The sequence below is a fragment of the Carica papaya genome, chromosome 3 (genome assembly GCF_054855325.1).
Source record: "Carica papaya isolate Zhongbai chromosome 3, ASM5485532v1, whole genome shotgun sequence".
In the NCBI taxonomy this organism is placed as follows: Eukaryota; Viridiplantae; Streptophyta; class Magnoliopsida; order Brassicales; family Caricaceae; genus Carica; species Carica papaya.
Window position 1 is genome coordinate 22261020 of NC_142311.1, and position 16688 is coordinate 22277707.

General features: G+C 34.2%; 1 pseudogene; it reads right to left on the reverse strand.

Annotated features, from left to right (window-relative positions):
- Positions 1-429: 429 nt before the first annotated feature.
- LOC110818502 (isoflavone reductase homolog) lies at positions 430-1891 on the reverse strand (annotated as a pseudogene).
- Between the last annotated feature and the right edge of the window lie 14797 nt (positions 1892-16688).

Here is a 16688-nt window from a genome sequence, read left to right on the forward strand (position 1 = left end):
CCTTTTCACATACACTTTTTTCATCTTCTAGATCTTTTATAAGAAATTAAGATATGATAAAATAAAAATAAAAAAAAAGTAAGATATGATATCCTACAAAAATAAACTTCATATTTTTAAACTTATAATTTTAATATGGTATTCTTATTTTATTTTTTTATTATTAGTTTTCAAGAAATACCTTAGTTTCTTGTCAGCAATAGTAGTATTATAATTTGGTTTTAATGATAAAATCAATAGCAGACATTTTCAAGTTGACCATTTTTATTTCTATTTAGCTGTTGTTCATATAAAAGTATTATATATTTTTATTATTTTGTACATAATTATAAAAATATCTTTTTCATTTATATAATTTGGATAGGACATACAGAAATATACCATGGATTATTACATCATATATATCAGAAATTGAAGAAATAAAAATGATTACCAGAGATAAACTTTCAAGAAATCATCCATGCGGGTATATTTGACTTCTGGGTAAAGATTAGACGCTTCTTCCTCATTCTCTCCTATATATCAAAATTTGTAAACACCCTTCATAGAAAATGTGATAAAAATGCCCTGTTTCCCACCTGGGCCACAAAGTTCATACCAGCACCAAATTTCAATTCGTATTCTAATTTAATATATATAATAATAATTTAATATAAAAGAAAATGAATCAAGTATTATATTTAACCCCTTCATGGAATCTGAGGAAATCTTGTTTAGTTCTTTTTCCGTAAGTTTCTCCCATTTCTGGTGGCCTTTTTGTACAATTTATTTAGTGTTCGACGATCATCTATTGCTTTAATGGTGTACGTAGCAATACCATTCTCGTCCATATACAAAATTGCGCGTATCACCCGTAAAACATACATTAATTAATGCATCAAATACGTAATCGCTTATTCAAAACTCATTGATTGATCGTATGTATTACAGATCATATATATATATATATATATGTACCTTTGACATTTCTATCTCACGTAAATGTTGACACTGTGGATGGGAGTGAAGAGGATTCCCATTTGGGAGAGATTGCCAGCAAAGCAGCAAAACAATTAGCAATGACCTAAGTGAAAGGGATTTTGGCCTCCTCTGTTGCTTTTCTCACTGTCATATTCTCGTCAAAAGTTATTAGTCCTGGTTCAAGTGCATGTCCCATTCGAAATAGATTTATAAACGAACTCCGATGGTCAGAATAACTGCAATTAATATAATATATATCTTTATTTATTTTAAAAATTAATATAACAATTATAATTTATTTTTTAAAATTTAAATAAAATTTATATTTATTTTAACTAAATATTATGTAATTAAAGTTTATTTCTAAAAAAAATTTGATTTATGTTTATTGTTTACATAATGATAGTTTATTTAAAAAAAAAAATTAAATTAAATATAAGTTTATTTAAAAATATTTTAAATTATTAATTTTTAAATTAATAAAATTAATAAAAATTCAAGTTTTCTTCTTCTAAAAAAAACTCAAATAATTTATAATTTGATAAATTAAAATAGACGAAAAAGATAGATAGGTACACTTTAATATTTCCTACTTCTTTGATGGCTTCAACAAGCTTGAGCTGAAGCAAGAGGTTGTGAGACCTAAAGTGGACACCGGACATGGCTGAAACGACCACATCCACACATTTAACTGTATCGACGAGGTTGTGGTGATCGGAGAACGAAGCTTGGAGAAGACGAGCCCCTTTTTGTTAAAGGAGAGAAGTAACTGTACCTTGTCCATGTCAAGTCCAATCTCCGGTTTCTGTAACATGTAAGTAGGATGGCCTTGCTTAGGACTAGCGTCCACAATTCTCCTCCCAATATACCCTGTTCCACCCACCACCAAAACCTTGCTCTTTCCCATTTTCTACGCCCTATTTCTCTTCCTTTTTCTCCCCTATGTATGTGTGTATATATATATGTACCTAGCCAGGACACCCCTCATGAATAAATAGATATATATATATATATATATATAGAGAGAGAGAGAGAGAGAGAGAGGGAGAGATCTAGAGTAAATTTTGTCATGGTTATTTTCAAATCTTTTGTTATATGTGGAGTTAACATTAGATAATGTCTTAATTAATTTTCAAGATACGCATTATAGAGTTAAATATGAATTTTTTTTAAAAGTCAGACATGACATTATTAATAATTACTTTACTCAGAATTTTTGCTTACTGATTTTTTTCTTTATGGGATAAAAATGTAAAATATTAACTAATAAATAGAGACTTGCCGACTCACTTTTATAATTAATATATTCATTTACATGTACATATATATATATATATATAAATCTATAATTTTTATAAATCTTTTGAGTGTATTGGAGTCAAAATTTGAGAGGAATTTTTTTTCAGTGGTAAAATATCACTCTACTAATTTTTGCAACAAAAATATTCAATTATTCATTAGGAATATTAAGGGTACATTCGCTTACATTTGGGTTGATATACATTGGAGATTTTAATTTCGAAATTTACAAATAAAAGTATATATGCATTTTTACATATTATATTTGCTCTTGTAGATAAAAATATATATATATATATATATTTCTTTTCGTATAGAAGAATTTGATAAAGTGGGTGTGGATCCACAATCCCTATCGTTTTATTGTATTGATTTTTGGTTTTATATGAATTTTTGGGATCCAATTTATTCTTATTTTCCTAATATGTTTTCATTTAATCTCTACTGATTCGTCCAATTTATGGGTGGGATTTTCTTTTTTTTTTTTTCTTTTAAGTTTCTCCCTAGGATTAGTTATCTGGTTTACATGGAATAGATATCTTAAAATACATTCATAACCTGCAAGCATTAATTATTTTTTAGATTTAATTCTTTTACCAGAATATTCATGTAATCCTTTCCAGATTTCTTAAAATCTTATTCAAGATTGTTGGTTGATAAGAATGTTTGTGCTTTTAGGTATGGATTTGTTTTGAGAAGAAGTAATAATATAGTATTAGAATTTAATTTGGCACAAATTATATCAATATATACAAGTATAATGTGACAAAATAATATTAGTAAAATAATCAATACTAGATTATATCAATAAATACCAAAAGCACGTAGATAATGCTATAATTATAGAATAGTATATATTAAATTTTACATGTAACGCCTAACATACATAACTGATAATGATGGCTTGTATAAGTAATAAGAGTTGTCTTATATGTTCACTAAAAATTATGTCTACTAATAATTCCTATTAACATGGAGCTCTGTTCACAAGATGTTTCCCTTCACCAAGTATTTTGTTTAGCAAATGCTTTTTGTCCACCAAGTGTTTTGTCTATTTTTTGTACACTAAGCATTCTCTTATTTACTATTTTATGTCCACCAGTGTTATATCCATCAAGTATTTTGTATCCTTTAAATATTATTTTCATATAATGATTTTTATTCAATAGGTGTTTTGTCCATCTATTGTTTTCTATCCACCAAGTATATCCTGAAGATTATTTTCTATCCATTAAGCATTATGTCCAAATGATGTATTCTACATGCCAAATATTTTGTCTTATCTCTCCAAGATGTTTTATCTATTTGACTTTTTATATTTAACTGATTTTTATCATCTATTAGAAATTTTATTCGTCCAATATTTTTTATATGCATCAAGGATTTTATTCACACGGTTTCTACTATCTATCAACTCTAATAGATAAATGATTCTTATATATATTACTATATTTTATTCTTAATCAGTTTTTATGTAAAGTTAGTAAGTTCTAAAAGAATACAATATAAAAACAATTTTTTAAAGAGATTATTGATTGAATTTTTGATAATTTTTTAATTTGTTTTCTTGATATTACTTGCTTGGTTTATTGTAGTCCTTAGTCCTTAGTATGATGTCTTTGAAGGTTTTCTGTTTTTGTTTTTCAATTACTTGTGCCCCCAATCTCTCTGTATTAATTTGTCAAACTATAAAGATTTTCATGACGTTTTTTATGACGAGTTTTCTTCTATGGCTCGTCTTTTAGGAAATGTCTTAATTTTTTTATAATTTTCCTAATTGTTTTCCTGAAGTGCGAATCACCAACACCTACTCCATTACAAAAGCTATAGAAGTTCACATATTGTATCGTGTTATCCTTGTAAAAGTTCAAGATCATATACCTTGCAATAGAAAAATATTTATTCATTCATAAGTTTTAATTGATGGTATTGACTAATGGTGTAGTTTGGTAGCCACCAAAAATACCTTTATTGTTTACGTACTTTGTTCCACCCTCATAATAACTTTTCAATTCGCCATATAACCCTTGTAATAACCTCATCTGATGAGGTTGTTGATTTCATTTTTAACTCTTTGCATTCATCAATGCCATATACAATGCCATTGTAAAAGTATCAACACATGCTTTGATAAAAAGAGTATCTTAGACAGTTATTAAATGTTTATAAGGAGTTTTTTGCGTCTTTATTCCTATATTTAAGTTTGGTAACATAAAAACTGTGTAACCATTAAGTTCTTGAAGTACTTTAAGGGAGAGAATATAAGCATTACTTTTTACATTTTCAAAATTTGGACTCCTCATTCTTTTTGGTGATTTCTAAGAAGATTAATAGTTAGCTTTCTTAACCTTTATTTGTTGATGAGCTGCACAAAAAACTAATCTGCTAACTTTTTCAAGCTACTTATGTATCTCAACTGTAATGTCAAGCACTCTTTGAATCCTTTTTTAAGTAAAGGAAAATGTTCATTGATTTAGTCCATCCACAAAATTCTATTCATTATTCTTTATGGTTTAAGTTATTTATACAGATCTTCTTCCCCATCATATTAATTGAGTTTGAGCTTGAATTTCACGAGGATAAATTCCTCCACTAAATCCAAGGTGATAGTATATTCACCATCATACATACGGGAGTTCCATTCATTTTAAATAGTTTATCCTTGGTTTCTCTTGGTGGGTCATTATTAATTCCAATATTTTTTTCAATTGACTTCATCTTTTATGGAAAATTTTGCTTCGCCTTTAAAGGTATTATCACATTGGGACTCAACTCTTCTTCATCTTCCCTTTTGGAACTTCCAAGGCACTGCGACACATTTCTCATTGCACCTACTTCTGCCTAATTCTCTGCAAGATATTTTTCCTTGTTGGTTTAGACCACCTCAAACACTAATGAAGTGTTTCCTTTAAATTTGTTTGGTGTTTTTTGATTATAGATTGAACAAACTTCGTTATATCTTCTACTTGGAGCTCTAAAGGCATAGTAAATAGATAGATCTCTATTACCCTAACAATGTTTATCATTTTAGTTTATATATTCCTAATAAAAAATACTTTTTGTTGAATGTTTGGATTAATTTTGATGGATAACAAATCTTAATATTTTAATAGCATTATCTACATGAGGATTGAAGAAACACTAGCAGTAATAAAAAAAAGTCATGGAAAAGAGACAAAGGAGAAGAAGAATTAAAAATTCAAGCAAGTAAATATGGCTAAAAGATTTTATCTTCAGAATTTGAAAATTTTTTAATGTCTTTTTAGTAGTATTTTCATGTCAAAAATAATTTTTATGTTAATAAATACAACATACAATCATCCCTTGTGATGTATTGAAATGCACAAAATAATTTCTACGTATAGAAAGTCAGCTCAGGTTATATGACATGTTGGAATGCACCATAAAGTATTTGCAGACAGAGAGTTTTGCTTCCAAGGGTCATATTTGACTGCAGCTTCTATAGAAAAAAAAAAAAAAACACATGGCATATTTCTAAGTGATATTTTGAAAAATGTTTGAAAATCAAGTGCAAAGAATTTTCACTTCTCCTTGAGTTAAATTTGAAATATTCAAAGAGAGTTTCTCCTTACCTATCTACTATTAGAAAAATATTTTATATGTAATTCTCAGAAATTGTTTTAGTTTTTTAAATGTTTGTTTATTTTTGAACAAGATTATGGGAGAAATCAATTTCAAAAATCATATTTTTTTCTCCATTCATATTTAGAATTTTAAAATATTTTCGTCTTACACACATTCTTCGTGAAAGCTTGTTTGAGACAATTTTTTAGAAAATCTCTTGATTTTTTTAAATATTCTTGCATATATACTCTTAGATAGAGATTTTTGGAGATAGTTTTTTTTTTAAAAAAAAAAAATTAGATTTTTCTAAATATCATTCATTTACTTGTTTTTAGAGAATTCAAAAGCAAAAATTCAAAATTTTCCATAAGTCAATTTTAAAATTCCTTTATAGAATTTTGGCTTATATATTTAATCTCAGAGATAGATTTATTCAGCTTGTTTTTAGCAATTATTTGAATATTATTTGTTTTTTTATAAGAATTTGTTTTTTTGAGAAATAAAATATAAAAATTCATCTTTTCTTCTCGAGTTATATAGATAAAAATTTCTTTTCTTAAAATTAGTAGGCGTTGTAAGATATATGAGTTAAGTAAATAGTCTATATTGTTATAATTAATTATTTATATCATTTTTTTTCTATATAAAATTAAAATACTATTAATATTATAGTATATAATATATGAAAATATTGTATACAATTTATATATTAGTAACTAAAAATTTGAATATAAATATTTATAAAAATAAATAAAAATATTTTATAAATTAAATATCGTTGATTAAAATTGATTTTAATAATTATTAAACATATGATATTTATAGAATAAAATGCAATGTGTATAGTGACTAAATTAATTATATATTAATTAAAAGTATATATCTAGTACACAATGTATATATTAATTAAATTAATTAAAATGGTACATATAAATAATTAAATTAATTATATCTGATGAATATATTGTAATGACCCCGAAAATTAAAAGGAAATATATATATTTATTCTAAGTGCGAAAGCGAAATAAAATAGATTATGATTAACATCTCTTACACAATAATCAAAACGTATTAAAGACATGAAAGAATAAACTAACTAAAGGAAATACTATGAATGAATACTGTAAGGAAAACTAATGAATCTTTAGGCTTTTACTCACCGTCTTCCTGCGGAACAGGCTCGGGAACTAAGTCCTCATGATATGAAATGGTTAAGTAAGGAATGAGCTACACTACCCCAGTAAAGATGTCACACTATCTCACTGTCATAGAAGTAAAGGTTGGTAGAAAACAAAAAATGACCAATGGAGTATAATTTATAACAAATTCATTTATCAATAATAAAACCCTTTACTGTCCACTTACCTAGGTGAGATTCATGAAAATAACTTATGAAAACAACAACATTATAATATCATGAAATCATACGCACTCTGTAACATAACACATATCATACTTTTAATGTTTCAATCATCAGGCAACAAATTTCATCTTTTATCAGTCTACTAGTATCCATAGGGGTCCCCGCTACATGTGAACCATTCACTTTAACAACTTCATTCCAGGGCCGTTCCCATACCCCATCCGATATGGGCGCCAAAACGATAAACCTCAATACCCAGTCCGGTATGAGGATGAAGTGGGCCGTCCCCATACCCGTCCGGTATGAACGCCAAAATATTTAAAGTCTCCATACCCCGTCCGGTATGAGAGACAATGTTCCCGTTAGGGTTCCCTATAGACCCGGTCCATCCGCCATCTCCCAGGATATCTAGTGAGGCTGTCGACCTATCCGTTCATAAATTCACATACCATCCTTATTTTTCTTAGTCTCAATTACCCAATTAACGTGAATACGTAAACCAGTAACGTACACCAAACAAGGCAACACAACATCGGGTTCACAATAATTCAAACCATAATAGATTAAACAGTGATTCATGCATACGTAACCATAGAATAAATAATCAAATATTATACTGCATTTAGACTGTAAAATACATCAAATAAGAATAGACCGACAAATACATCAGGTTCGGGTCCCATTAGCAATCTTAATTAATTATACATATCTATTAATTCATAAAATACCGTTTAATCATTTATTAAGCTTTAATGCCGTGATAGGAAATAGGGTAAGGGATCTTTACTTGTTTCAGAGTCTGAAATCGGGTTCTCACTGCGCCTACGGGCAGTTCCTAGATTCCCTGAATTTTTCTCCGAAAACTGAAACACACTTCTGGTACCTGCACATGTCCCCAAAAATTCCAAATCAGACCTAGGGCCTATTCGGTCAATTTTGAAATTCCGGCACGGTGGCTCTGCCGTGCTCCGGTAACGCCGCCGCTGCCCACGGTGGCGATCCACCTCAGGTTGGCCGTTTCTGGCCGTTTTTGGCCGAATTAGGCCAAATTTGCATTGGTTCCTGTGATAAAACACCCCTAGGGCCCTCGGTGGGCCAAAAAATTTTAAAAAACTGAGACTTACCGGCGGTGAAGCTCTCTGGTGCGGCGGCTCCTCCGGCACGAGTCGCGATTTAGTATTTTGCTCCAGTCAACCTGTAGAGGAAGGGACGGTGGTCACAGTGGTGTAAAAATTATATCGAACGAGAATTGGGAAGGGTCTCATCGGAGGTAAAAATCGAAGAAACCCACAGCAGCGCCGCTGGGCTTCGGCGGTATTTTTCAGCTAATTGGCCAGTAGTTTAGCTTCGATTTTACCACAAAGAGGTTCGGCATCGAAAAACAAGCCAAGGGGAGAAATTTTACCTCGTTTGGCGGCCGAGAGGTGCTCCGGTGTGTCGGCGGGTGAGGGCGATCGGTTCCTCCGGTGGCTGGGTTGTCTTCTCCGACGAGGGTTCTGGCGGCTAGGGTTTGGGGTTGGGTGTTGATGAGATTATTAATAACATTTTTCTTTTAATCTGAGCCGTCCATCACGATTTAATCTAGACCGTCCGATCGTGATTAAATTAGAAATGAATCTAGATCGTCCATCGCGATGCGATCTGGACCGTCCATCGCGATGCGATCTGGACCGTCCGTGCGTGATTAAATCTGGGCCATCCGCACGCGTGCAATCTAGGTCGTCTGTGTGCGCGTTTGATATGGGCCATCCGTGCGCGCGAGAACAGATCTCAGCCGTCCGATCGCACGCACGCGGATCGCCCACGTGGCCCGTTCCGCGTGGCCTTCCCGCGTCAGCATCTCTGCCACGCGGTGTGTCTTGGTTGGCCGGAGCTGCCGACCGGGCTGCTGACGTGGCACAATTTTTTTAAATTGTGTTTGACCCCCCATTTTCGATTTTCTTTTTAAAAATACATCCATAATCCAAATTTTCACCATTTTTTTTCAAAATTATTTTCAATTAAATCCAAAAAATAATTTTACTCTTATTATTATTATTATTATTTTTATTTCTATTTATTTAAATTAAATTAAATTAAAATTATATAATTATTGTCTAATAAATTAATTATTAAAATAAAATAAAAAATTAAAATAATTCCAATAATAATAAAAATAAAATTTTGGGTGTTACATGTATATTTACATTCGTTTGTGCATCCATGTAGTAGATGAATTAACTATAAATTAGTAAGAGTGTATATAATGTACAACATAAGTATTACATAAATTAATAAAATTATTATATGTTAATAATTAAATTAATTAGATATCGTAAATTTTACTTGTAATTAAATTATTAATCAAAGACATAGTTTGAATAAATCAGTTACTTTAATTTAAAAATAATTAACACCTTCTGGATGATGTAATTTGATGTAGTAGCGGTTACACTAAATTTTACATATATATAAGATATATATGTTAAGAGATATAATATATAAATATATACATGCCACGTGTGCAGTTAAAGTTACACATTATTAGAGAGATATGTATAATATGTATATATATGCATGCCACCTGTGTAGTAGAAGTTACATATTAAGAAAATTGGTGTAACATCCGGACCTGAAAATTTGGCATGGAATAATTTATATTAATAAAAAAGATATATTTAAAATAATTAATTTTATTTTTTTTTTAAATTTTGTTGAAAATTAGAATTTGGATGCATTTAAAAATATTTTTAAAAATTAAAGCCAAAATAAAAATAAGAGAAAACCTATTTGAAAAGAAATATGAAAAATTGGGTAAAAACATAATTTTTAAAAATACAGCCACATTAGCAGCTTGGTGAGTCAGAACAAACAGCGTGGCGGACACGCTAACACCAGTTCCACGCGGGAGCCACGCGGGCGATCCGCATACCTGGGTGATCTAATGACTTAGATCGCATCCCACGCGTACGAACGGCCCAGATCTATTTTCTCTTCAGACACGATCAGACGGCTGGATTCGATCATGATGGACAGTCTAAATTTGCACATGTAATCGGTCTAAAAAGTCAACAATCAGATGGTTCTCCTCACTCCACATTGACGCGGACAAACGGTTAGGATTAAGGGAAAGAGAGGTATTTGAACCTCTCTTCAGTCGGCCCTAAAACCCTAGTCGACAACCATTGGCCAGAGAAGAAGAAGGAGGACAGTCGGAGGGAAGATCAGTGTCAAAGGGACACTGTCACCCCTGCACCGGAGCCACCACCGATGCCAAAAAAGGTAAAATTTTTCTCCTTCCACTCGGAATTGAATTTGGAACCTCCCCACACCTATATCAGAGTAAAAAGGGCAACATGTGAGCCAAAAAATGCGAGCAGAGCTCGACCGAGTCGTTGCGGTCGTAACTTGAAAACTTCTCTGATGACCCCCTTCCCGTTTTTCGTTCCCTTTGATTATCTAATCATCATGACCCTCGTTTCGTTCTGATGTAGGTTAGCTGAAGAAACACCCCGACCGTAAAGGAGGAACGACAGAGCTGCCACACGTAGAGACCCTTTGGTCTGTAGGGTTTCGATTATTCCCTTTTTTGGTCAATAGAGGCCCCCCTAACTTTGTTTTTCGCAGGTTTCCATGCAAAACTGACTAAAACCGGCTAAAACCGATTGAAAACGGCCAAGCTGAGCGGAACCACCGTCGTGCCGGAACCTTAAATTTGTTGGAAAGTTTAAAAACACCTATTTTGGCATGTTAGGGTATTTTTGGATACGTGATGCATATTTTTAATTTCTGTAGGGAAAATCCAAGAAATCCGAGAGCCGCGATGAGGCGCAGTGAAACATATGGTATTTCGAACATCGATTCGGAGTAAGAATCTCTCATCCTTTTTCCTATTATGCTAAATTGAAGCTTAATAATCAATAATATTGTGTTTGTAAAAATTAAAAAAATCCTAAAATTTGTTACAGGTCACTAGTGGAGCTAGAACTGGTCATTGTATAGTTTATCTGTGTTGTACATTTATTTTTATATTGTCTTAATTGCTTACCATTACATCAGGTGCTTTAATCTTTTGACTTTAATTATCTTTTCAATTATTAGTTTATGTAACCGTTTTATCTCTATCCATTGATTGATCTAAAATAAATGTTCTAATCGTGTTTTCTTAATTTTACATGTTGTCTATTTGCATAATTTATGGTTGATTGGTATAAATGAGATGTTAGCATGTGATGTGTGATTGGTTGATGACATGGATCTGTGGATGAAAGGCTTATCGAGTACTCTAAGGAAGGATGTATGGACCTGGTACATTGAAAAAAAACCCTACCGTAGACATTATCTCAGCCAAACGGGGCTGAGAAGTCCCATACCGGAAGAGGTTGGGAGGTATAGTTCACCCTCACACCGGACGGGGTATTGAGGGGGTGGTATGTTTGGTGCCTATTAAGGGACAGGGTATGGGGACGACCGGTCAATCGATAAATTGAATATTGAGTTCACGCGTAGGAGGATATCCTTATGGATCTCTAGAGGTACTGGTAAGCAGGTGAGTTTATTATTATTGCTCATTTGAATATGAAATCAAAATTCTATTTGGGTTATTGAATTCATAGGCCAGTTTTAAAAACTAGTAAGGGTAAGTATGAAACTTGTGTTTTTCATATTAAATGAATTTATTTAAGAAAACAAATGGCTCCATTAGTTGTTTTGTGATTTTTTTACAAACATTCAGTTTTTCGTGTCAGTGTTAAGTGTGATATTCTTATTGTACTAAGTAGCTCATTCCCCTATTTAACCATTTCATATCAAGAAGGCCAAGATCCAGATCCTGAACAGTAGGAGGGTTACGAATAAAGGTTACCTCTCAGACCCCATTAGAATTGCCCAGTGGAGGTTAACCCCATAGAATTTTAATTTTGTTTTGTTTTAATTATTTATTCCGTTACTTTGGGCTTCTATAAAGGAACATTTCCGTAACCCTATTGGGTATCCTGATATATTGTGTAAGGAATGTAAACCCTAAATTCTAAATTGCTTATGCTTATAGTTGATACAATTCAATATTTTCATTTCCTAAGTTCTAGATTTTTACAGTTGGTATTAGAGTTACATTCCTCAGAATCATTCCTTGCATAAAGATTTGAATAATTCAAATACAACCCGACACTCAACTCTTTCTTGTAAAATAGAGGTACAAGGATATGAGAAGAGGAAGGCTCCACTAAACATAGTAGCCCAGGATGGGTCGCTTCAAAAGGATGTCGATCGACACTTTAAGATGCTGGAGAGACTTTTCTTTGCCCAGCAGGCCCGGGAAGAGAGGAGGGAGCTGCCTAACCCTCCACTAGTACCACAGTATAAGCCACCCCTGCACCGAGAAGATCCAATGGCACCACGATACAGCCTTGCTCCTCCACCGTATTATCTGGCATTGCCACAGTACAATCCAGTGCCCCCACCATACAACTAGGTGTTGCTACAAGGCTACCTGGCCCCTCCCCAACATAATCCAATCCCTCTTCAATGGGACCCGCCTCCGCCCATGATGAACCCATGCTACATTGAGAGGTATAAGAGACTTAATTCATCTATTTTTGTAGGGGCATCCTCTTTCGAAGAGATCGAGTACTGGTTAGCAGAGACAGAGAAGGCATTTGCAACTTTTGGGGTGGTTCCTAAACAAAAGATTGTACTTGCTACCTACATGCTCGTGGCTAAAGTAGGTCACCAGTGGCAGCTGAAGCAGGCCACCCTACCCATTCCAATCACTTGCGAACAGTTTCTAGTAGCCTTCAATGCAGAATACCTCCCCGAGCATCTTCAACATTTGAAGAAAATAGTGTTTACACACCTGGTCCAGGGTGAGATGACAATATTTGAGTATGCCCAAAAGTTCCTAAAGTTGGGCTGATATTCTTTTGAAAGTATGATGGATGAAGGCGAAAAAGCAAGGAAGTTTGAATTGAGCTTTCATCTTGAGATCAGACAACAGCTGTATGTATTCGAGCTCAGCACCTCATTAGCAGTTTTGGCCAAAGCATAGCTAATAGAGAGGAATCTTCATATCTTCCTCCAGTAGTGGGCAATTCTAGACCCTCGGTTCCACACCGCAGGCCAGCACCTACAGCGCCAATTCAGTAAAACAAGAGACCTAGGCTTGTGGCTTAAACTCCCTCTTAGGCTCTAGTAACAGGGCACGGTAGGGCTTACCAGCACTGTGGCAAGGATCATGGAGACCGATCCTACTATCGCCTTAACAATACCTGTCGCATATGTAGAAGTGCCCAGTACTACGCGAGAGAATGTTTGTGAAATCAGAATCAGGCCAGACCTCCCATTTAGAGTAGAGTTTACTTCCTCACCCAGCAGGATGCTTAAGCTAACCCGGACATGATATAAGATAAGCTTAAGGGAGAAATTTGCATTCAAGAGATCTTTGTAGTTTGAGAATTTCGGGATGTATTTTTTGATGAACTACGTGGACTGCCGGTGAATAGGAAAGTTGAGTTCACCATAGATCTTAAGTCTGGCACCCAACCCATTTCGGTTGTTCCTTACCGTATGAGTCGTGTAGAGATAAAAGAACTAAGAAAACAAATTGAAGAATTACAGGATAGTTGGTTCATCCGACATAGTGTATCCCCTTGGGGTGCTAGAGTCACGTTTGTAAAAAAATAGAACGGGTCCCTAAGGTTGTATATTAACTACAGGGGGTTGAACAGAGTCGCAATCAAGAACAAGTACCCCCTCCCCAGGATCGATGATCTTTTCATCTAGTTATAGGGTGCTCAAGTTATCTCCAAGATTGACTTACGTTTGGAGTACCATAAGGTGAAGATCAGGGCAGAGGATATTCCCAAGACAACCTTCGAAACCCGGTATGGACACTATAAGTTCCGGATCATGTCATTTGGGCTAACCAATGTGCTAACCATTTTTATGTGATGAACAGGGTTTTCAGGCAGTTCCTGGATAAGTTTATCATAGTGTTTATTGATGATATCCTGGTCTATTTAAAGATCAGGGAGGAACACGCTCAGCACCTGACTAAGGTTTTATAGGTTCTCAGGAAAAAGAATTTGTATACAAAATTGAGCAAGTATGGGTTCTAACTTGAGCAGATTACCTTCCTAGGATACATCATATCAAAGGATGGAATGTCAGTGAATCTTGAGAAGGTTGAGGCAGTACTAGGTTGGGAGAAGTTGACTTTGGTTTAGGAGATTCGTAGCTTTTTAGTGATGGTAGGTTATTACCGTAGGTTTGTGGAAGAGTTTTCTAGCCCAGCCACTCCCTTGTCCCAACTTACAAAGAAGAACGTCAAGTTTGAGTGAAATGAGGACTATGAAATGAGCTTTACAGAACTCAAGAAGCGATTAACTACCGCACTAGTTTTGGCTCTGCTAAGTGGGATAGGTGGATACACAGTATATAGTGATGCTTCCTACCTAGGGTTGGGCTATGTTCTGATGCAGCATGGAAAGGTCATAACCTATGAGTCCAAGCAGTTGAAGAGTCATGAAAAGAATTACCCCACCCACGACTTAGAACTTGCTGTTATTATCCACACCTTGAAGACCTGGCGCTACTACTTGTATCGGGGACTTTCGATATTTATACAGACCACAAGAGCTTAAAGTATATATTCATCTAGAAGGATTTCAACATGCGTAAGAGGCATTGGATAGAGCTCTTCAAAGACTACGATTATAAGATATTGTATCACCCAAGCAAGAGCAATGTCGTAACCGACGTGCTCAGTAGAAAAAGTGCAGGTATATTGGCTCACTTAATGGTTTCTAAATACAGGGTAATAGGGGCTACACAACAGATATAGCTTCAGGATTTGAAGAGGGTTACATGTCTGGCCTATCTAGCTGTTCAACCTGAACTGATTCAGAGAATAAAGAAACCCAAATCACTGATTCCACCCTAACAGGTCTCAGAAATGATATAAAATAGGGGATAAATCCATAATTTTGAGTCTCTGCTAATGGGTTGCTCAAGTTCCAAGACAGGGTATGTGTCCCATATGACAGTGGACTAAAAAAGGATATTATGACAGAGGCCCACAGCTCAAAGTTCACCATGCATAATGAAAGTACAAAGATTTATCAAAGTATGCGACCCCAGTTTTAGTAGAGTGGGATGAAAAGAAAAATTATCGATTTCATCTTCAAGTGCTTTGTTTGTCAGCAGGTTAAGGCAGAGCAACAACGCCCAGGTGGGCTACTTCAACCATTATCAATCCCGAAGTGGAAATAGGAACATATTACTATGGATTTTGTAACAGGGTTACCTAGGGCATGTTCGAGGTATGATACCATCTGGGTAATTGTTGATCGACTCACTAAGTCCTTTCATTTCTTAGCTATCAGAATGACCGACCCTTTGGACAAGGTAGCAAGAATTTATATCTGAGAGATAGTTAGGCTACATAGAGTTTTGGTGACAATGGTATCCGATAAAGACCCTAGGTTCACCTCTGAGTTTTGGTCTAGTTTTTAATAAACAATGGGAACGAAAATGTTCCTCAGTATAACATTCCATCCTCAAATAGATGGACAGTGATAACGAACAATTCGTACACTGGAGGATATGCTCAAAGCTTGTATTCTGGACTTTGGAGGACATTGGGATGATCACCTGCCCCTGATAGAGTTCACCTACAATAATAGCTACCAGACAAGTATTGGCATGGTCCCTTGTATGAGACATTGTATGGTCGATCCTGTAGGTCACCGATCTATTGGAAAGAGGTGGGTGATAGGAAATTGTTTGGCTCAGATCTTGTAGAGCATACCATAGCTAAGATAGTTAAAATCAAGAAGAATATACAGATAGCTCAGAATAGACAGAAGAGCTATGCAGACACCCGGAGGAGAGATTTGGAATTTGAGAAAGGTGATCGGGTGTTTCTTAAGATCACCCCTTTTAAGGATATCAATAGGTTTGGAAGGAGGAGAAAATTAAATCCCCAGTTCATTGAACTGTTTGAGATCATGGATAGGGTTCGTACGTCTGCCTACAAATTAGCACTACCTCTAGAGCTATCAAGAGTCCATAAGCATATTCCATGTGTCTATGCTATAGAAGTACAACCCAGACCCCTCGCATATCCTGTTTCATGAGCCACTTTCACTCCAGGAAACTATATCATAAGAGGAGGTATCAGTAAGTATTTTGGACTAGAAAAGCAGAGTGTTTCGCAATAAGCAAATCCTCTTCGTCAAGGTCTTATGGCAGAATCGCGCAAAGGACAAGGCCATTTGGGAACTAGAATCGGACTTCAGAGCCTAGTACCCCCAACTGTTTGACCAGTGAAAGGGCCACAAATTTGAGAGATCAAATGTTTTCTTAAGGAGGGAGAGTTATAACACCCGGACCTGAAAATTTAGCCTAGGATAATTTAATATTAATAAAAGAGATATATTTAAAATAATTAATTTTAATGTTTTTAAAATTTTATTGAAATTTGGAATTTGGACGCATTTGAAAA